The following is a 23,318-nucleotide window of genomic DNA, read 5'->3' on the forward strand; positions in this document are numbered from 1 at the left end:
AGGATGCTTTCACACTATGGAGGGAAAAGCCTGCATACAGCGAAATCTTGTTAATCCGGATGCCACTTACCCCGACGCTTTGCTTTTTGGATGGACTTTTAATGAAACCAAATCTTAAAAATGCTGTAAAGCACTCTTAAAGTTAAAAAATCCAGACATGTAAACTTGTAAATCCAATATGCAATCGTGTTGATGTGAGGGCCTGAGTTTGAATGTGTGTAATTCTGATCGTGTCACTTAAAAAACTCGAGCATAAACACGTGTAAGATTTGACTCAGTTCCTTTGCATGATGCTCATTTTGCATTTTTATTGTTTACATTAGTGAATTCAACCTTCAACTTTGCACACTTTCAATCCGTAGTTTCTGCATTTGTAAATTCAGGCTCGGCAATAGCATATCTGACATGGTACAAATTGACAAATGTGAAGTCTACAAGTTTGTCAAATTTTGACATGACTTTATATGGCAACTGCCTTGCTGATTGAAGAGGCATGCCGTAACTGCCGGAATGGATGAAAAATAAACATAATATTCAGCTAATCTGTTGCAATAAGCTTTTCTATCGAAAACACCGATATTATTTTTAGAAAAAAATTTGAGGTATGATTGAAACTGGACCAAACAAGAGAGGTTCATGTAGAAAAAAAATCGTTGCCGATGTGACGAATGCGCTAATTTCCGTAATATAATTCTCATGGTATTATAAAAGCAAATGCCTAGTATCATATTTCTCTAAAAAAAAATTTTACATGTAATTTAAACTGTAATATAAGTTAATGCGTACTCTTTTCTAGAAATGAGACGGATCAAGAAATTTTCTAAGGGGGCCAACTATATTTTGAGCGGCATGAGGTTCGAAGACCACCGTGAGGTCCCATGTAACTCCATTGCTTCTGAATTCTAAGAATTTTGAGAAAGAATTTTTAACCGGGTTTCCGATTATTGAAATAGTAAAAATGGCGGGCGGGCGAGTGGCTGTCAAAAAGGTACCCTTATTGTACCGATAACTCCTCGAACAGTTTTCAAGATAGGAAGTTGTACATGTTCTTTTGCAGATCTATTATACATATATCAGAGGTATGCGAATTGCTAGGATTTTGATTTCTGGTAATTTATGAAAAAAATATCAGCTGTTGAACTTAGTTACATGTATTGTTGGACAAACACATTGCATATAGAGTACCCCATTTATTTGGATAAGTAGTATTTATCAATTCAGGACTGAGAAATGGATTATAGAAAAACAAAACCCGGTTTGCTGTCAATTGACAGCTTGACTCTTGCTATTTTTCTGAATTAGTTAAAAATAACAACCTGCAAAGATTTGGTAATTTTTCGCGGAAAAATTTAAGTTACTTTACATGTATTTATACTTTTTTGTTGTTGTGTAAGTGAAATATAAATAATACCACAATCTTTAATAATAATAAAAAAACCGCATATTCTATGTGCGCCGTAAATTGAAGTGTTTACTATGGGAGGCACTGTACCTCCCAAGCCGTCCATTCGAATTTTTTCAGACCGGGAGCTACAGACCTGCAGCTCGTTCACAAGTGGCTGTAGAGCTGTGTTATAATAGCTCTCCAGAAAAATTTTATCAACTAACTTCACAAAGTGAGTCTGTATTGAACATACATTCAGGACGTCATACTCATATCCCGTAAAAATTGCTTGAAATAATAAAGAAAACTAGAGCAAAGCTCGTTGCAAAGCAACGAGTGGGTTTTCCGCTAATGTCGAAAGCAACGCTAGAAGTACGTCTAAGAAGCAGAGTTCTTTATCTAGTAAAAAAGAAACCTATGTACAAAAAGATAAAAAAAAATCGAATGATTCTTGGTACAACTTAACATAATCCGAATGTTTTTAAGTACGACTTAACCAAAAACCCTTAACCATTTCAAGAACGACTTAACAAAAAAAACCAATGTGTTTAAGTACGACTTAACAAATTTGACTTCATTTTAGGTACAAGTTTACTTTACCTTGAACTAACATCTTTTTTCTTAACCCAGAATGCAAAATTAAAATTTATGTAAAAAATCAATTTTGTTTAAAACATAATTCTGAGCAACTTTTCCTCTTCACTGCTTTTCAAAAGGTTGACCTTTCGTACTGTGTGCTCGTTGCGTCATAAATTGTCAGAAACTTATCGATGTTAAGTTTACTTTACTGTACTTCTGTGAATATTTTCTATGTAAAATTACTATGAACCAGACAACATTGAAATGGTGAACATTTCAAAGGGCCCCGCTTATGTTATTTCAGAGAATTCTGCTTTGACCTTGACCTATAACTTGAAATTTTTCCAGCTGGCATAGAACTTTTAATTCAATTTCATTCCCCCTAACATACATGCATTTTTGTTCAATCTGACCAAGATTAAGCATATTTGGAAAATAATCTACTATTTAAAACTAATTTTAAAAAGATCTGCTATGACCTTCACATTGACAGACTTGGTTCAAGGTCACTGCACGCCATTAACCAATAAACTCTGTAAAGGTAAAATATTAGCCAAATAGGGGCTAAAAGGAGAGTATATCTATGCTCTTAAAATATGGATTTTTGTGTGATCTGATATGACCTTGACTCTTCATCTCCAAATATCATTCGAGGTCATTGCATATATTTTGAACAAAGGCATCATGTGGGTAAAGTATGAGGCTGAATGGAGCAAAGGGAGAGAAGATATACTCCGGACAAGGATTTTTAAAAATATAATTCTGATATGACCTTCACAGTTCTTTCACCCTTTACTCAAAAGCTCTGCTTATGTGAAGTCTGAGCCAAATAGGGGTTAGTAGAATTATATATGCTCTCAAAAAAGGATTTTTGCATGATCCGATATGATCTTCACCCGTTACCTAGAAATTTCATGCAAGGTCACTGCACATCGTTTAACCATAGAGACACTCTGTGAGTATTAGCCAGATTGGACCAAAGGAAAAAAAGATATGCCCCAGACAAGGATTTTATATATATAATTCTGCTATGACCTTAACCTTATACCTAAAAACATGGTTCAAGGTCACTGCACATCCTTCAACCAAAGGAACCCTGTGGATGAGGTATGAGCCAGATTGGGCCAAGGGGAGAGAAGCTATGCTCCTGTCAAGCCATCTCGGATGGACAGACCGACAAATTGATCACTAGAAGGTGCCCGCATAAACATGCCTTTTTATCTAAAATAGTATCCATGCTATCTGCCCATGGTGAATAGTCATCAAAACCATTCATTAGCAGAATTTGATTTCCCTCCTTTTTAAGGTGGTATAGGACATCTGTCGATATTAATGTGGATTAAAGTACTATATAATTGAAAACTTTTCACCGGTTTAGAATTTTCAAATTTTACAATATTTAACCAAAAAATAGCTTTAAAAATATTTGAAAAGGTAAAAATTGTAAAAACCCCAGCGGGATTCGAACTTACAGGTTCCTAGTAAACCCTCTAACCCACTGTGCTAAGGAGTTAGGTGACCATTTTTGAGAAGAAACTACATGTACTTATATAATTACACTTTATTTTATTGTTTATTTCGATAATTAAAACAATACGTCACAACATGGAAGTGTCCCATATCACCTTAAACTCGGAACACCTCTGACCTAATAAGATCGCCGCATTAAATACAAAGTTTGATTTAACTCTAATTTGTTTATCATCCAGAAATTCTGCATCGCAGACAAATAAAGTTTTCTTCTGTATAATGAAATACCAATTAACTGACTATTCGGACAATAGCAAGTTTATTGTCCCATTCAACAGCTACTATTTCCCTTGGCTTTGCCTCATTAAATATTTGCTGTCTTGGGGGACAATAAACTTGCTATTGTCCTCATACCCAGTAAATACTAAATAGGCATATAATATCCCATCCACCTACATTTCATGTTATATAACCTCCCGTTTGTAACCTTCAATTTCACTGTAAAGTCAACATATCTGTCATAGCCGCAAGTTTCGCAATTTATTTCTGCTTCTCATGTACTTAAAATTAGAGGCCTTAATATTGCTTACCAATTCCAACAAGAGACATCCCTCTAACTATTGGTAATCATTAAAATTCATTTCATGAATCTACGCAACAATGATAAACCTTCAAGTACAGTCACTCTCAATTTTACAAAAATATTGACGGTACTTTATCCGAAACTGTTCCTTGTATCTTTAACTTAGTACACTAACATTTTTATGAAAAGACGGTTTGTCTTAGAATAAGAAAGCTAATGCAATTCTGAGAAAAAGAATACCACATATTGCCAATTCCATTGAGGTTTAATAAAAATATGGCCATTTAAGTGAACCCACCATTTCCAATTTCCTTTAGTAAACACAGATTTACAGGGCTCTCCATAGTAAAACATCTTTATCTGACCTTTTAGAGGTCAACTTTTGTTCAACCACCTTTAAAAAGAAACCTTATTCAATACAACATATGCCTACATGATATAATCATGATAAAAGCTTCACATCACTTAGAAATACCCTTACATGTATACCCCCCCCCCCCCCCCAATCTTTTGATTTTCATAAAAAGTCATGGTTTGAAATGTTTTACCTAATTTTATGAAACATGTGGCAATTTCCTTGAGTCATTTCTCACACATATTTGAAAACAATCATCAATGATTCTAAAATGTGATCTTTATTTGTTTATTGTATGATTTGTACCATTTTAATTAACAAATAGACAGCTGTCCTGCTTGTGATTTCTTGTTTTCATGAAAAAAGTAAGCTAACAATCATATTTAGTGAATATCTAATCTATTCTGATTTCTAGTCTTCTTCTAACCATGCTAAAACAGTAAGTTACAACCTACAAGTTAGACATCTGCCTTAAATTAGAATTAAATTCAAACACACCCAGGTAGCTGGAGACAGAGTTGATTTCAATGAAAAATGTTCAAATTTGACATGTTTTTCTACTTTTTTAAGCATATATACCTTAGAAAGGTAGAAATAGGTTGTTTCTTGTTCATTTCAAAAGTAATTATCATAGCAAATGTTATTTCAAAGTCAAATGTACATTTACATATCCTACATGTAATCTTAATGCAGACAATTAAATAGGGGGGGGGGGGTTTCAATTATGTAAACACATCTAAATATCTTTATGAAATAAAAAATAAAGGAAACATAATTGTATACTTTTATTGAAAAACAAATTTTCACAGCAATTATGAATTTCTTTAAACAGCCTTAATTTTGTTTTCATAATTTCTTATCAAACACAAACCACAACATGGCATGATGCTTTCTTCAAGTTCCATTATTGTTCATGCACTATCGGATTTAATTTGAATTACCAGTAAATAGTCTGTAGAACACAAGGAATATGCATGTGGATAGAGGTGACAGGTTAATCTCAGGAGCTGACCCACAAGATCAACAGGTACCGGTAAAAGCCATGTGGTAACAAGAGTCTGTTTTGAGCTGAAATAAATAAAAAAAATAATTAGCTGTGTTTACATACATGTACTAGTAATAGCTGTGTTTACATTAACATATGCATAGTATTTCTGTAAAAAATACACTGACCATGCAGTGTAATAAGTATGACATATCCCAATACATGACATAACATTTAGGCAGTACAAGATCAAAAATTTGCATATCAAGTCATAATATAATATTAAAAAATTTTCATAGGTATAAACACTTATCAAATTGAGAAAGAGAGAGAGTTTGAGAGAGAGAGAGTTTATTACCATACTTGTAGTGCAACAGTCAATATTTCAATTCGTAAATTACAAACGAATATTACCCACCGAACAGCGTCAAAGTACATGTACTGGTATTAGCTTCTGGTATACCATTTTTTATCAATTCTACTGTGTATTTTTTGTTTGCAAATAAATTTAGCGAGGGTTTTTGTTTATTTTCTTATAAATTACATGTTTTAAAAACAATACTACGTGTAATAAGCATAAAACATGTATGAGTAAACTTAATGAAGAATTTTTAATAGATTATTTTTCAAAGAATGTGGTACATTACATGTATGTCAATCTTTATAAAACTAGCGTATATTTCGTGCGCCATAAATTGCAAGTTTTTTGTAAATATCATTTACTTGCATGATAGGTATATATGGTCTAACCAAAATTTTCTTCATAAAGCTACAGCTGTATGTACCACATATATGTTTTGTCACAAGTATACATTTAAAAAAAAAATACCCAAATTCCAACAGTTTAAATAAACTCAACTCATTCTCTGATAAGTTCATTGTGTTTTGTGCGTGCATATCTTATTTGTCTGCTGCAACAGCAGCCAATCAGCGGTAAGCTGAATCCACAAAAAGAAAGTTTGTGTTTTAGGAGCGGGTAAATTGTTTATGCGACACTGTCAAGAAAACCACACCAAGTAATAACAAGAAACATAAATATTCACTTAAATGTATTCTGTTGTAAAGTAAAGGTTTTTAACACTTATTGCATCTTGCAAAACATGTGATGACCTTAATCATCTGTCATATATCTGATATACATGTATATGTAAAAGATGGGAGAAATAACGACGGAACAACGGAACTCTACCAACTGAGCTACATGTATCTGGCACCGGTATTCAAACCAGTCTGACCGTCACATTCCTCCCCCTTAAATGATCTTCACCCTCAAAGATCATCCCTGGCAGGATCGAGTTAACCTGTTAGTTCCAGGGGTTGGTCACAACACCAATATTGTAACAGGATGGGAGAAATAATGAAGGGATTTGAACCTGGGCCCCCTGAATCTCTAGTCAGGTGCTCTACCAACTGAGCTATCTGGCACTGGTATTCAAACCGGTCTGATCGTCACATATATAAAGAATTATTTTAAACAATGTTGTTCAATTAAAAATAACACTCGCAACCTTCAGTTTTTGTCTGTAATTAATCAATATTGGCGTGCGATCAGTTCTCGCCGAGTACCATTTCTCACCAGTGCATTGTTACGTCATTTTATCAACACATAAAATTATATACGAAAATATGATGTAACAGTGCACCAGCGAGAAATGGTCCTCGGCGAGAACTGCTCGCACGCCAGTACTGCCAGTAGTCAGATTAAAAAAAGAGAATAAAAAATTACATTTAAAACATTAACAAGGACAATTTAAGTACACATCATAACTGCTAAACAAGAAAAATTATGTGAACTGGTAGAATGGTAGGCATAGTTCTAACTTGTAACCTACATGTACAAGTACATGTACCGGGTACCCGTTGGTCTGCTATACCTCTTTAATGATACAATGATCGGCATCATAAAGATATTAAAGTCATGTTTTAACTCTGAAGTGAAAAGTATACAATTTTATTTACTTGAAGTTATGTCTACAGGGTATTCATGACTACATTTGGAGTCTTCTGCATAAGAATATATGGTATGTTTCTAATTAGACCCTGCTTTGAATTTTGAGTTGAAAATTCACAATCTGTTATTTTTTTAAATAGATAAATTCAGTTACCCTTTCCAGTCCCCCATGAACCTCGAGCGAGTCTAAACACCCATGAAACATGTAAAAATTACACGTTAGTAAACAAACACCCACACCATAACAAAAACATCTAACAGTGTGCACGTACTTACATGTACATCTATACTATATACTAAATTTTAACCAGTTAACAAGAAACTTTAAAACGAGTAAAAGCCTCACCTTCTTCAGTAACATCCACATAAATCACACACTTTAATGTCCATCTTTTCTCCTTTATTACTCGTAGCTTATCAACGGCTGATCGTCGACAGAAGTGTGGCTGTCAGAATTTCCTCGTAAACGATTCACACGAGAAAAATATCCTCCTTAAACAAATATGTAGTATTGTTCCCTGTGCATGTTCATATGTTTCACAGCAAATTGAAAATGCATGTGTACACCGAAAGAATACACAACTTCTCTTCTGCATTACGGCTCTCTCTTTTCTACAATGCCGTTCGTTACTGTTTACATTCGGCGCGCGCGCGCGGGGGTCACAAACAGGGGCGCCCCGACAAATAGTTGCACATAGAACGTTTAAATAATGTGTGTTCATTGAATTCATAAATGATATAGATGAAAAAAAATGAAATTGAATCACAACAATTTATCTAAGACGCAACACAACGTAATGCAGTAAATGCCTGGGCCTTAATGTGGCATTTGTTCGCTTGTGTGTCTATGTAGACATATTAACTCGTTCATGTACGATTCTCACATATTTGTTTTATGAAATTTGAAAAAAAATATAGGACAGAACTTGTTTAATTTGATACCAAATGACATTATTTAATATATTAACAATAACTAAATTAATTTTTTTTCATAAAATGATAACGATTTTTGCTATCAGAAAAATACGTGTATGAGCTGCTGACCCCTAATTATAGGGGCCAGCCCTTTTTTCTTAATTTTAAATGAAAGCTCTCGTTATTCTAAACAACTTTTGTTCTATATGTATTAACAAAATATTTTTAGTTTAAAGGTTATAATACAAAAAGCAACAAAATTTCAGCTCCGAAAAAATCTTAAACTTTGGCGACAAATAGCTCAAAAACTAACGAAGAAATTACCAAAATTTTCATGCCAGCAAAATTATAAAATGTTACCAACAATTTTGCCAAATTTCATGCATCTATCATCTGTAGTTCCCGAGATCAACTCTGGACAAAAGACCCCCCAATTTTCAATTAAAGGGCAATAACTCATAACCGGAAGTGAATTTTAAAAATTTGAAAAAAACGTCTAGAGATATTAATATCATCTACATACCCTGAAAGTTTCATAGCAATCAGACAAAAAATGTTCGAGAAATCTCGTGCACAAAATTTGCGGGAAAAAAAAAAAAATAATAATAAGAAACAGTAGAATAACAGAAGGGTTTTCCGTTGAAAAACGGAAAACCCTAAAAAAATACCAATTTTCACCTGCATGATAGGCTTTTCCCCTATATATTGCCGACAATGCAAAGAGACATTTCTTTAAATAATTTATACACATTTTAATTTCACAACAGTTGGAATTTTTATTCATTAAGAGGGTGTCGCTTCTTATGTCTCATATTAATCACAATCTCAAAACCAATGTCTTTAAATAGTTTGTTTTTCTTATCGATAACTTTACAACTCAGCTGGCCGACCCCGTGTAAATATTTCGCAGTGGGTGTTGGGGGGGGGGTGTCTTGTCACAACTTTGTGGTAGCGATAAGGATGCATTTGGAGATTCTTTCTTAATTCAGCCGAGGCCTATACTTTAACAATTTGTTGCATGTACTCTAATTACAGTGGCGTCGGAAGCAAATTGAAAGGGGATGCTAAATTAATCATCAGAAATCTTGACAAGAATTCCCCAAATCATGAAAATCCTAATCCGTGGGGGTGTGGGTGGGGGTGGGAGGTATACCTTTAACTCCAATCTTACCTGCCCATTTTTGTCCCCGAATTCATGCAATTCCTAATCCGTGGGAGGGCTAAGCCCCCCCCCCCCCCTCCCCCGGTTCCGACGCCTATGAATAAAAATGTGGATATATCTTTCTACACGTGTATTCAAAAAAAGTCATTAAATGTAATTTTTTTCAGTTCTAAGAGGATGTCTGAAGCCGATCGAATTCTTCAATCGCATCTTTTATACATTCTCTAGGTAAAATGTATACCAATCTCATACTTTAATTTTTCGAAAAATAATACTTTCTATGAAATGTTGTTATCCAGAGATAATATGATTATAGGCCTACCTAATATATTTTTTTAGCTCACCTGAGCCAAAGGCTCAAGTGAGCTTTTCTGATCACAATTTGTCCGTTGTCTGTCGTTGTCGTAGTCGTTGTCGTATTCGTTGTCGTTAACTTTTCACATTTTCATCTTCTTCTCAAGAACCACTGGGCAGATTTCAACCAAATTTAGCACAAAGCACCACTAGGTGAAGGGGATTCAAGTTTGTTCAAATGAAGGGCCACGCCCTCTTTAAAGGGGAGATAATTGAGAATTGTTGAAAATTTGTTGGAATTTTTCAAAAATCTTCTTCTCAAAAACTATTCGGCCTAAAAAGCTAAAACTTGTGTTGAGGCATCCTCAGGTAATATAGATTTAAGTTTGTTCAAATCATGATCCCCCGGGGGTAGGGTGGTGCCACAATAGGAGGATGAATATTTACATAGGAATATATAGACAAAATCTTTAAAAATCTTCTTCTAAAAAACTATTGGGCCAGAAAAGCTAAAATTATAATGGAATCATCTTCAGGTAGTGTAGATTCAAGCTCGTTTAAATCATGGTCCCCGGGGGTAGGGAGGGGCCACAAGAAGGGGATCAAGTTTTACATAAAATATATAGAGAACATCTTCTTCTCAAAAACTATTAGGCCAGGAAAGCTCAAATTTGAATGGAAGCATTCTCAGGTATTGTAGATTCAAGTTTGTTCAAATCATGGTCCCAGGGGGTAGGGTGGGGCCACAATTGGGGGATCAAATTTTACATAGGAGTATATAGAGAAAATCTTTAAAAATCTTCTTCTCAAAAACTATTTGACCAAGAAAGCTCAAATTGGCGGGTAACCATCCTCAGATAATGTAGATTCAAGTTTGTTCAAATCAAGGTCCCTGGGGGTAGGGCAGGGCCACAATGGGGGATACATTTTTATACATAGAGAAAATCTCTAAAAAATCTTCTTCTCAAAACTACCGGTATTATGCCAGGAAAGCCCAAATCTGAGTGGAAGCATTTCCAAATTGAATAGATTCAAGTTTTTTAAAATAATAGTCCAGTGGTATGGTGTGGCCACAGTGGGGGATCAATTTTTACATAGGAATATATAGAGAAAATCTTTAAAAATCTTCTTTTTAAAGACCATTTGGCCAGAAAAACTTTAACTTGTGTAGAGGCATCCTCGGGTATTGTAAATTTAAAATCACAGTCCCTAGTGGTAGGGCGGGTCCGTGATGGCAGTTTGAATTTTTACATAGGAATATATAGAGAAAATCTTTAAAAATATTCTGGGAAAGTTTTTCGGTCCAAAACTCAGTACTTAGTGTGAAAGCACAGGTTATGCAGATATAAGTTTGATGAAACCATGATACCCTAGAGAAAAGTGGGGCCACAAAATGGGGGGGGGGGGGGTATATAGGAATAGAGAAAAATCTTCTTACAGGTACAACAACAAAAGGGGATTGGTATTTACCAAAAGAAAGAGGTGGATAAAAATTGGCAGATTTTTAACTTTTTTAGCAAGATCTACTGTACTTAGTTGTCAAGATATTTTGAAACTGTAATGCTAATTTGATCAGAATTAAGGCAATTGTTGCTCAGGTGAGCGATGTGGCCCCTGGGCCTCTTGTTATTTATTCTGTACCTATTCCGGCGATTACAGCATGCATTTACCTGCAGCTAGCCTTTGTTTTTTTTATCAGTGACGTCACTGTTTCTATATGTGGTCATGTCAAAATTCGACAAAGTTGTAGACTTTACATTTGTCAATTTGTAACATGTCAGCCGTGATATTTCAGAAAACGGAAATACAAATGCAGAGATTACGGATGAAAAGTGTGTATTGTAGTAGCAGATTACATGTTAATAACAAACAGCATTTTACACCTGCAATTAAGCATTTGTAGGGAAAATTAGATTGAAGGTCTTTGGGGTCAACTCTAAATGTTTATCCCCGAGTTTTCTAGGTTATACGATCAAAATTACACACATTCAAACTCAGGCCCTCACATCAACACGATTGCATATTGGTTTACAAGTTTACATGTCTGGATTTTTTAACACAATTACCCTCCATATCACACAAGTATCAGCTTTTCTGGCTGATTAGTTTCTGAGAAGAAGATTTTTAAAGATTTACACTATATATTCCTATGTAAAAATTTGACCTCCCAATTGCGGCCCCACCCTACCCCAAGGGGTCATGATTTTCACAACTTTAAATTTACTCTACCTGAGGATGCTTCCACATAAGTTTCAACTTTCCTGGCCTAATGGACCTTGAGAAGAAGATTTTTGAAAATGTACTCTATATATTCCTATGTAAAACTTCGACCCCCCATTGTGGCCCCACCCTACCCCTGGGGGTCATGATTTTCACAACTTTGAATCTACATTACCTATGGATGCTTCAACACAAGTATCAGCTTTCCTGGCTTAGTGATTCTTGAGCTGAAAATTTCACGAATATTTTCAATAATTTCTAATTATCTCCCTTTGCCTAAAGGTGCTTTGTGCCAAGTTTGGTTGAAATTGGCCCAGTGGTTCTGGAGAAGATGTTGAAAATGTGAAAAGTTTACAGACAGATGGACAGACATACAAAATGTGATCAGAAAAGCTCACTTGAGCTTTCAGCTCAGGTGAGCTAAAAACTGTCCTCCGAAGGTCGGAAGATGATAGCAGATTGCTTGATGGAATATGAATATTGAACGACTGGTTTAACTGAAGAAATCGGCTACCCACGCAGAAAAGAAATGTAACCTTACAGGTACACAGTGCATTGTACCTGTGCCTGTTTTTAATACTTGCGAGAAGTTAAAATATATTATTCATCTGTTTAATTAATCTGTTTTCTTGTATATTATTGTACCCGTTGGTAAATTTTTTTTTTGTAAAATTCCAGCATTTATAAAGTTGCTGAATTGTTCTATCCAAGAGCACCGATTGCCTTAAATTACATGTAGTTGTTTGTGTGTTATAAAAAAATCATGAAACTAACAAAATATAAGTAAGATATTTAAACAATAAAATGCTTTTTTGGGTGATTCATGAGCACAGGGGCCAAGCCCGTTTTAACATTAATTTCAATGTAACCATAAATAAAGAAAGGGATCGAACTCTGACCCAGATAAAAAACTTTCAGCTCGCTTCAAAAGCCTAATAAATCAATTAATATTTAAAACAATCGCAATATGCATGTATTTTTCAGAAAAGTAATGTCTGAGATACACTCATGCTAAATTTAAAGTTGATGGATCTTAAGATAGCGAAGATATACGTCATTATTCTCTCGAAGTCGCCAGTTTATTTTTGCTCGGACATTTACCGGTCCAGGGCTCATGATGGGATTTTGCCTATGATAGCAGCAGTATTGCAACAAGTCGAGAAACATATTATTATTCATGAAAACAATTATACCTTTTTGATAAGAACAATATATGCAGTTAATTTCATTTTATATTTTCTAGTATTATATTTTAAATCTATTTTTTGTATAAAACATGCACATGTTCATACACCGGTATATTTAAGGAATAAGGAATCATTATCTGGGTATTATGAGGTGATAATATTATGAGGTGATAATTTCGGTCGGGGCATGATCAAATCCAATAAAGCCCAAAGGGCTTTATGATAGATTTGATCACGCCCCGACCGAAATTAAAACCTCATAATATTCAAAGAATGTTTTCTTATTACTTATATTTCTATAATTTTCAGCAACTGTACGATTGAATATTTGAATGTAAATAATCAAACCCCACTTGCACCCCAATTATACATCATTTGATTAAAAGGACTATGTTCGGTATGGTCAAATATCTGCCCCCGATTTGAACCGATTTTTAAATAGTATCGTATAAAAATGAAATTTTCACAAATCATTGTATAAAGGATGCCTTTAGCTTTAATCTTGATTTTAGTCATCATTGGTCATTCGTTGTTTATCTATGACGTCACCTAAATTACCAAATTCCCGCAAATCTGCAAACAAATGAAAATATTCTCTTTTTTGCTCTATATTTTGCATTCGGAAGTATAGAGCGCTGGTCTGCTCAAGTGGGATTTTAACATATATTTTTCTTCAGATAGTAATACACATTATACTAAAAAATGGTACTTGAGCAAGCCTGCGCTCGATGTTTCCCAGTCGAAAAACCGTCGGAAAACACCAATATTTTGCCACAAAACATCAATTTATCAAAATAATGCAATCTTCATGACGTCATTTCTACATTATGACGTCACTGTGGTGATAACCTTTTTACACATTTATTTTCAATATGATTTTAACTATCTTTCACCTTATTTTTAAAGCTCTTTCTAAAACTTTGATTTTGGGGACAAAAAATGCATAAAACCGCACATAGTCCTTTACTTGGACTGTACAGTACAAAATCGATACATAGTGTTATCACAGGCAAAGACAATGAAAAATGTAAGTACCGGTATTCAGTTTTATAGCACACAGAATTAGTGAATCAGTTGATAAAGTGTTTTTCGTGATCTTGTTTAAAATTTTAGAATTCATCTTTATCAAACCACTTAGAAACGTACTGTTTGTAGCCAATACATTACTTGTTCCAAGAAACGAGAGAGAGAGAGAGAGAGAGAGAGAGAGAGAGAGAGAGAGAATGAGAATGTGTGATAGACTATAGTCTGTCCCAAGTTATTGCTTCCATCACTTTTTGATGATTTTTAATAAAAATACACATACCTGTGAAAGAAATACAATTGAAATCAATGAAAGGGAATATATCCAAGATATCTTCATTGAACAATTATCCCTTTTCACTCATAAAATTTCACAGGAACGAAAACAATTTTCTTACGGAGATTTGTAATGGGAAATGTTTACATCTTTTCTCCATTCGGAATACATCGCGCAATTTTTGAACATTATCATCCGGGCTTATTAATGGCTGATGCAATGCAAAATCTCCGTAGACTTTCAATTTTTGGATGTGTATTGAAACCTGAAGCGGTAGAGGGGGCGTTTCAAAACAAGTAATCTGGACATTTTTCATATTAGTGGATGAACGTAGTTGGAGCACAAAGGTATTTACTATTATTGAAATATCAAGCAAAAAGTGGTGGAAGCAAAAACTCGGGACAGAGTATAAACTTTACGTACATTTGATTTTAAATCACTAATAAAAGCTATTTATTTAACCTAGTTGTCATATAGTAAATCCTTTATTCGATTAAATAATGCATAAATATTATAGCATATTATAATAAAATTCAACCAAGCAGTTTCAGAGGCCATGTGCTATATAAATACTAAGCCCGTTAGCTGCACCACATGCTCCTTCCGCAAGTCGATTACAAAAACGTGTCGTTCCTTTCTTTTTCAAGTCCGAAGATAATAGAAGATGTTTATGACATCACGTTAAAGGCTTCGTAAAATGTAAACGTTTTGTTTTAAAAAGACACCGTGGTTAAAGCAAAATGTATCATAGACTAAAGTTACATGAATAAATCATATACGGTTACCATTGATTACACAGCATGTTTTGGCCAATAACATCCCTTGTTCTTTTTGTTTTCTCTCTCTCTCTCTCTCTCTCTCTCTCTCTCTCAGACTTTCTCTCTAAACATGTACTCTTGCTCCCTCTCTCTCTCTCTCTCACAGACAAATTTGTGCTTTATCTCTCTCAGACGTTCTCTCTAAACATGTACTCTCTCTCTCTCTCTCTCTCTCTCTCTGAGACGCACTCCTGCTGTCTCTCTTTCTCTTTTTCTCTCTCAGACAAATTTTTCTATATCTCTGTGTCTAAAACTTTCTCTCTAAACATGTACTCTCTCTCTCTTATGTACTCTTAATCTCTCATCCTTCTCTCTCTCTCTTTCTCTCTCTCTCTCGCTACATTTACTCTCTCATACATGTACTGTTGTTCTCCTTGCTCTCTCAATTTCGTTTTCACCTAATTATCAAATGTGTTCAGAAATAGGAACACATCAAATGATATATAAAGTCATTCGACTATTGGCTAATGGTCTATAACATGTTTTACCCCTTACCCTTGCTGAGTATTTGACTGTGGCCTATGACCGGGTCTCCCCCTTACCCTTGCTGAGTATTTGACTGTCCCCTGGGAAGATAATTCGACAATATCCCAGCCCTGACATAACCACAAGAATATATTTTTTCCTTTGTTTGAGAAAACAAACTTTAAATATGGATAAGGGCAATAGTTATTTTGTCAATACCTTGGTAAAAAATTGATGTTGACCTTGGCCTATTGTCTCGGGACAACAGTTCCTACCCCAGGGCTAACACAATGACTACTACCCTCATACCTATTTAAGAGCTGTATACTGTGATGTTCATGAATGACACACAACGACGGACGAGTTATAGCAATAGGTCTCCTGAGTGACCAAGAAACAAAAAGATAAGCTGAGTAATAAAAATTCATATACTAATATGATAAATTCACGAATACTATACCACATATGCATTTTGTTTTTCTTAACTTCATCCACTGTATCTCCATGTATCATACACTTAAAACCTATAAAGACACCACACAATTCTACACACCAGTACATGTATAAACCAAAGTAATATTATACAGAAAAAAGTTTTGATAGTAAATGATTTTACAATTACAGCATATAGGAAAGCATGAGTACTGAGAGAGAGAGAGAGAGAGAGAGAGAGAGAGAGAGAGAGAGAGAGAGAGAGAGAAAGAGAGAGAGAGAGATTAAATTAGGAAATAACTTTAATTTATTTAACGATAAATTAGATATATTTTCATTGGTATACACAGACAGCAGAGAGAGAGAGAAAGGAAAGAGAGAGAGAGAGGAAAGAGAGAGAGAGAAAGAGAGAGAATTACTAACACACTAATCTTAATCTAACTTGTGTGTTTGGAACTGTTTTGTAATAATCGAGATACTTAATTACTCTGTGCATTTCTAGCTTAATTAAAAATGTTTAACATGAATGTAATGATTTAAGAACAGAAATATAAATTGTACATTTATTAAAAACTTGGCTTGTTTTAAGTATAGGTGAAAAGGGGAACAACTCAGTGAGACTGTGTTTAATTAAAAGCGGTAGTGTTCCAGAAACTTGGCTCAATCAACCTTCAGATTGTATGTAAACAAATAATTTACGATCAATTCATCAATTTATACTATTACTGATAGAATAGAGAGGGATCAGCTGAATAAAATGTGATTAAAAATGATCAACATCACCGTGCTTAACCTGATTCAGTAGTGTCAGAGAAGGTTACATCTAATCTAAATTAAAGAACGAATTTACCTAATGTATACAGATGTCAATCAATTCACCCACCTTATACCATTGATAGAATAATGAAAGATTAGCTGAATAAATTACTGCTGTATCATAATTATATAAGATTAATGTTCATACTATACCACATTTATTAATGTTTTCCCAAAACTGGATCTGTTATTTCTACCTTGAATGAGGATGAAACACCTAAAAAGTAAGCAAAATATCAAATGTACGATTTGGAGAATTTATCTTTTAATGCATTAAAAACAATGTTTTTCCAGTACGACCTTATAGGCTAATTATATTCAGTGCGTCGGCGCACACCCCTCTCCTCTCTTTTAATCCAAGTTAAATCTTCCTGTATTAAACCACTCAAATGACGTTGATTTTTCTTTATTTTAAAGCATTATCCCTTGCATTAATGCTAAGATATATTGAGTCTGATATTATTACCCTGTCAAATAAGTTCGATTTACTTCAATAGTAAGCAGTATTGCTTTCTTATATCACAGATTCATTCTGTAGCGACACAAACCAACATTCTTTGTATTTCACTTTAAATACACGTTTTGACTTTGGATTTTGTCTATTTTGCTATAACTTTGGGTTGTTAGAGCTTTTATTTTTTTTTGGACACCACCTTACAATATTTTTAATCTTTAATATGATATTGATCCTGAAGTTTAGAATACTCTTTGCCGTTAAATGTCATACAAATGTCATACAGAGTATCAGTGTTTTACAAACACATACCGTCTGTATTTACTAATATGAATTTAGTATATATATTATGGTCTGGAAAGATTTCTCTCATTCATCATGTTCATAAATCATCTCTACATTCTTATACTCTCAATGTTTCTAATAGTTTTCTATTGAAAAAGACATCAAGTGCCTCATTAAAATCAAAATAATTGATATCAGGATAATTTAACTTATATACTATGTGCAATTCCACTCATTCTGGCAGAGTGAAACATTGTGCCCAATGATAATAAAATTGTATAATCTATAATTAAGTTGACAAACAAAATCTGTTGTGCAAGCGCGTCAGCGCACAGACTTTGGCTGAAAAAGGAGGTGGAGGTTGTGGCCTTATACAATTAGCCACCTTATATCCACACACACATGTGTAAGTAAAATTTTGTATTTTTTTCCTTTCTAGAATTTACTCTGTCATTTGACAGTTAGACAGTCATGATGTACTTAACTGAGGTTTGCCTACACATATAACCAACATCATTCTCTCTCTCTCTCTCTCTCTCTCTCTCTCTCTCTCTCTCTCTCTCTTTACCTGAATTCCCTTCTACTGACAGGCCACATTTAAGCTTCACCAATAGAAACGTGTGGGTCCCGGGTTTCATTTCTGGTTAGATATTTCTTCCATTAATTATTTGCTCTAGATCTTTCTCCCTTCTCAACAACGTCTGCCTGTAACATTTATTAAGAAGAGGTTCATTGATATTTGTAAACTTTGTTCAGAGGAAATTCAAGACATTCCGTTCCTCGGACACTCCGGCAGTGGCATAAAAAGAAAAATATAATGGAATCTGTAACCCTGAACAATTCACAAGAAAAAACACCACATTGTACAATATAATAGAATCTGTGACCCTGAACAATTCTATAACATTTCATTTCTTACACGATGAACAGTCAGCCATCCAAATGAATATCCCTTAAATTCCTCTTTCTACATCCCCTACATCTTTTTATCGTCTGATCACACGTTATAGATGACGTTTCGTTGTTTCGGCATCCTACAATTTCGTCTCCGAGCCATTTCGGCCCAAGATATTTGGTTTTTATAATCTTTATGCATTATGTGTTTGTGGAATAACAATTCAATATTCTTAATCTAGACAGCACTTTCCAGCGGCTACTTCTAGTCCAGCATTCCTAGTCGATGCATTTAGCAGTGGCGTCGGAAGCAAGTTGAAAGGGGGGGGGGGGAGGTCTGATCATCAGAAATCTTGACAAGTAGAGAAAAAGGCTAATTCCCAAAATCATGAAAATCCTAATACAAGGGTGGGGGGAGGAGGTGGTGTGGGGTGGGGGTCTAGTATACATATAACTAAAAAAATCATACCAACCACAATGTTTTATTCCCAAACCATGAAATTCCTTATGGGGGGGGGGGGGGTGGGGGGGGGGGTTAGTATATATATATATATATATATATATATATATATACAGAGTTTCAACATTAGGGACACCGGCTGTAAATTTATATACATGTTAAGGGGACCTGTAGAATAAGGGGACACCAAACCGGGTTCCCTAATATTCATGCTTAATTTGTATGCCAAATCAACCTTGATTAATAGTAAATTGTTAATTACCTAATAATTAAAGACATATCCTTACTGTAGCCTGTTAAAAATTTTTGTTCTGTTGCATCTTAACGATTTAAAAGGTGCCATAATGATTGACCACATATATGTCAAAATACATAAAAATACGCAACAAGGGTACCGCGGAAATTCGACGATTTCTCCCAATTTTGCCATGTATGTAGTTAAAATTTTTAAATCATAAGTCACAGTGGTCATTTTGGAAGGTTTTTGGATGGTTTATTTCGTAATATGAAAACACATAAAAAATCGAATTTTTACCTCACCGTGAAGAATTCAATTTTGTCTACGGACATTATCATCCGGGTACTTCGTACATAATCCGGGGATTTCCAAAGAAAAATGGCATCTTGCATTTTCAATGTCACCGGTCACAAGGTGAGTAAATGTTGCTTTATTCTTTAAATTTGTTTATTCGTAGGGAAAACTACCTCAAACAACAATAAAGTTAATAGCCGACGATATTTTAATGTACAATGCACATCGCATCCAACGCCGCCACATGTACAATACACACAACCTTCTTACAAATTTCATACAATGTTCTGTCTGTATAATAATTATTTCAACTTTCCAATGGGTGGGTTTTTTTTTATAAAATTTAATTTGCAATATAGAATATCTAACGTTGTATGACTCGCGGTGTGTGTGTGTGTGTGTTGGGGTGGGGGGGGGGGGGGGGTGTCCGGAGTTCACAAGTTTACCAAGGGCTGCTGGGCTCAATTTGTCGTCGATAGATTTGATATTAATGAATTAAATCAAATTACTGATTCAAATAATTATTGTCGATCGATTAAGGTCTCGTACTCGCACAGTTTATATTGCTTGCTTGCTTGTGTTTGGGTTTTAAAACAGAATTCGAATTCATTGATGTACGAGTTATTGAAATACCGTTAAAGAAATGGTAGACCACCATGAGCCTTTTAGTTTTGGGAACTTTCAACGGATCCTGGTAAGATATTTCAATTTATTTCATACTCTTTCAAACAATAACAAAGAGATAAAATGTTAACGCTGCGACAGTTGATATATGATTAAATTCACCCACAGGTTATTGATAAATAATGACTTTATCATAACGTCATATGTCAATTTTTTACTTTAAAAAAAAGTACTGGTACCAAGATTTCTATCATGGGAATCCATATATTGTTCCAAAATAAAGAGATTTTAAAGAGTTAGAACCCATAATAATGCCAAATCTTTAAAGAAAATTGACACCCGGTTACTATAGATGCGGTAGAACCATTCACCAGGCAATGCCATATTTTTCCCAGATCAAATGTCTACATCGGTGCACCACTTGCATTCTCTGTTAAGTGGGACCAAAACAACGTCGAACAATAACATAGTAGATCTCACACCGATGTTTAAAGATCTCGGTAGCAAATATTTGGGAATTTGTAAAAAAATATATTAACACATTGCTTTCAGTGGTAGTATGGTATTTAAAATTTCAGTAGCCCCACAGTACAACCTTTATGACTTGTTTGGTAGCCTGACCACAAGTTTCAGTTGTCCCGGGCTAGCGGGCTACCGTTAGTTTCAAACCTGCTACATAGTATATAGATGGCAATAAATAACTTGAGCAAATAAAAATCTCACTACAGTACTGTGACATCCTCTAAAGAAATTTATGCATATTAAAATATGTTGAAAAGCGTATTTTAGCATGTTATATATATAGAATATCACACTTTTGTTTTGATCTCGGCCCTGGTATCAGCCCGAGCGGTTGGTATCGGCCCAAGCCCGAAGGGCGTGGGCCGATACCATCCGAGGGCTGATACCAGGGACGAGATCAAAACAAAAGTGTGATGTTGTTTATATCATATGTCTAAAATCAAAGACTTAAATGTAAATTTAAATTCCGAATAAGGAATATAATTTATCATGAAGACGCTATAGATTTTTTTCGGATATACAAAACCTGTTCGTTTTTATTTCCTTTTATATATGTGTTAATACTGTAAGAGTTGTCTGACTTTGTTGACAAACCATCGTCATTTGAAATACAGTAGAAGGGAGTTTGTGGTCTGAAATAAAGCACTATCTTCTAGAATTCAAAATTATCGAGAGAGAAACTTCCCTCCTACGCAGCTTCGTAATGAGTCAAATTCTTTCACTGGGATTTCGTAAGTTTCCCGTCAGATTCCATTTATAAAGATCCATACTGTTATAGCAAATAGAAATTTGTTTGAGAACGTTCATAACGGCGTCCATTACTTTCACCACATAATTTTTACAGTCTAATCTCAGGTTTTCTTAGATTAAGTCTCGTTCCGTCCTTCTCTATATCCTCCGTAATTTAAACGTTGATTGATATTAAATAAAGCGTGCTATTGTTCTAAATACCCAACTGTTGTGTAGGTTACCTCCCCTTACTTAGATACACATCACTCTTTGGCGCTATTTTTGAATTATTATTTTTCAGTTTTCGGTAATAAATAAAAATATTCAGACGTGTAAGGTGAGAATTTGTATTATATATTCGTTATTCTATCGTTATTTCACAAACTAGTCTTAATATGTAGCAGAGATATATGGAAAATATCGATTTCAAATTTGAGGGCAATACACCCCCTTGACGACGGGCTGAGACAGAGAAATATCAGCCCCGAGGGCGATACAGCCCTAGCTTCCGGTTGCTGTATCACCTAGTCCAAAACACATGTATCAGGGCTGATACACTACTAGGTATATGATATTATAGCAAGGTCAGCCACTACTTGCGCCTTATAAAGTGTGTATATATGAAGTTAAACAACCATATATTGCGTCATAAACGATTTTTCATTGAGTTTTAGTTATTGTGACGTAATATTGTGAATTCGATGTTCGTAACAATCGCTCATTTTACATGCGAGATAAATTTGTGCGAAGATAATACGATCTGTTATCCCTAAGTACCACATTGGCTATCAAATTACCACGGCATTTGCAAAAATTAAACATACATATTATTTTTGTCGACATTTAAACTATGTTCATTCACCGGAAAACATTCATCAATGTAATACACGCAGTGGTGAAGTTTTCTGGTCAATTTTTGCATTGATATGTCAACCAAAGAAAGATTATTAAATAAATTTCTTAAAGGAAGAAAACCAGTGCATCAAAAAATAGGTGTTATATTGACAATTTTCTATGGTAACCGTTACCCCCAGGTCGCCAAAAAGTTCATTTTCCCCGTTTATCAAATAAAGATGTCCCAATATAAAAACTGAACAAATATTAGCTTTATTTAAATTTCTACAACTATCTATTCTTAGGCTTTTTTTCTAATAAAAAATACTAAATCTACTCACCAAATGTTAATTAAATGTCCAGAATATCCGTTGAGAAAGAGCAGTGTGAACAGTTTTCAATCTTTTAGTATTACTATTACCAGAGTTGGCGAAATGTGCCGGATTGCAGGTGATCTGTGGTTGTTTTTATGTTTGTCCGGTAAATGTTAGAAGTCTGTTGGACATTGTGTCTGGTAAATTTTGAAATGCAGTATAGAAAACAAAATTCAATTGAGTAACTCAAAGATTGGTTGTTTGATATTTGGGGGTTTCCTCCATTTATTAATTTAATAAGACGTTCGTATCAAGTTCAGAGGAAGTTAAAAGTAGTAAACATAAATGACCAACAACCATTTAATGATCGAGTTAACTTTGTTAAAAAAAATGGCGTCCGATATGGCGGCGCCAATGAGATGCTTGTAACCCTAATTCAACTTCTATTTTTGAAAATGATTTTCTCATATAGGTACGTGTTACCTTTATATAAGCCTTTCTAGGCTCAGTATTTAAGGGTATTCTAACTTATTTTTAAACATCAGCAGTATATATGATTATAAAGCCGAAACAAACACTGCAGAACCATTTTAGAACTGTTCATATTGAAGTACGGTAAACAGAATTCAAGCCGAGTGACTTTAAATAAAAACAATGAAAATGTTTTCACATATTAAACATGTATTTTCGTCATTTTATTTACTTGTCTGAATAATTTTCAAGATGTCTGGCAAATTTTGAAAATTTATAGGAC

The 23,318-nt window shown here is 34.4% G+C and overlaps 1 pseudogene; it reads right to left on the bottom strand.

Moving 5' to 3' along the window:
- LOC128163710 (uncharacterized) overlaps window positions 1-23,318 on the bottom strand; it is a 66,046-nt pseudogene that overhangs the window by 21,860 nt on the left and 20,868 nt on the right.

This window comes from Crassostrea angulata, chromosome 9, assembly GCF_025612915.1.
Source record: "Crassostrea angulata isolate pt1a10 chromosome 9, ASM2561291v2, whole genome shotgun sequence".
Classification (NCBI taxonomy): Eukaryota; Metazoa; Mollusca; class Bivalvia; order Ostreida; family Ostreidae; genus Magallana; species Magallana angulata.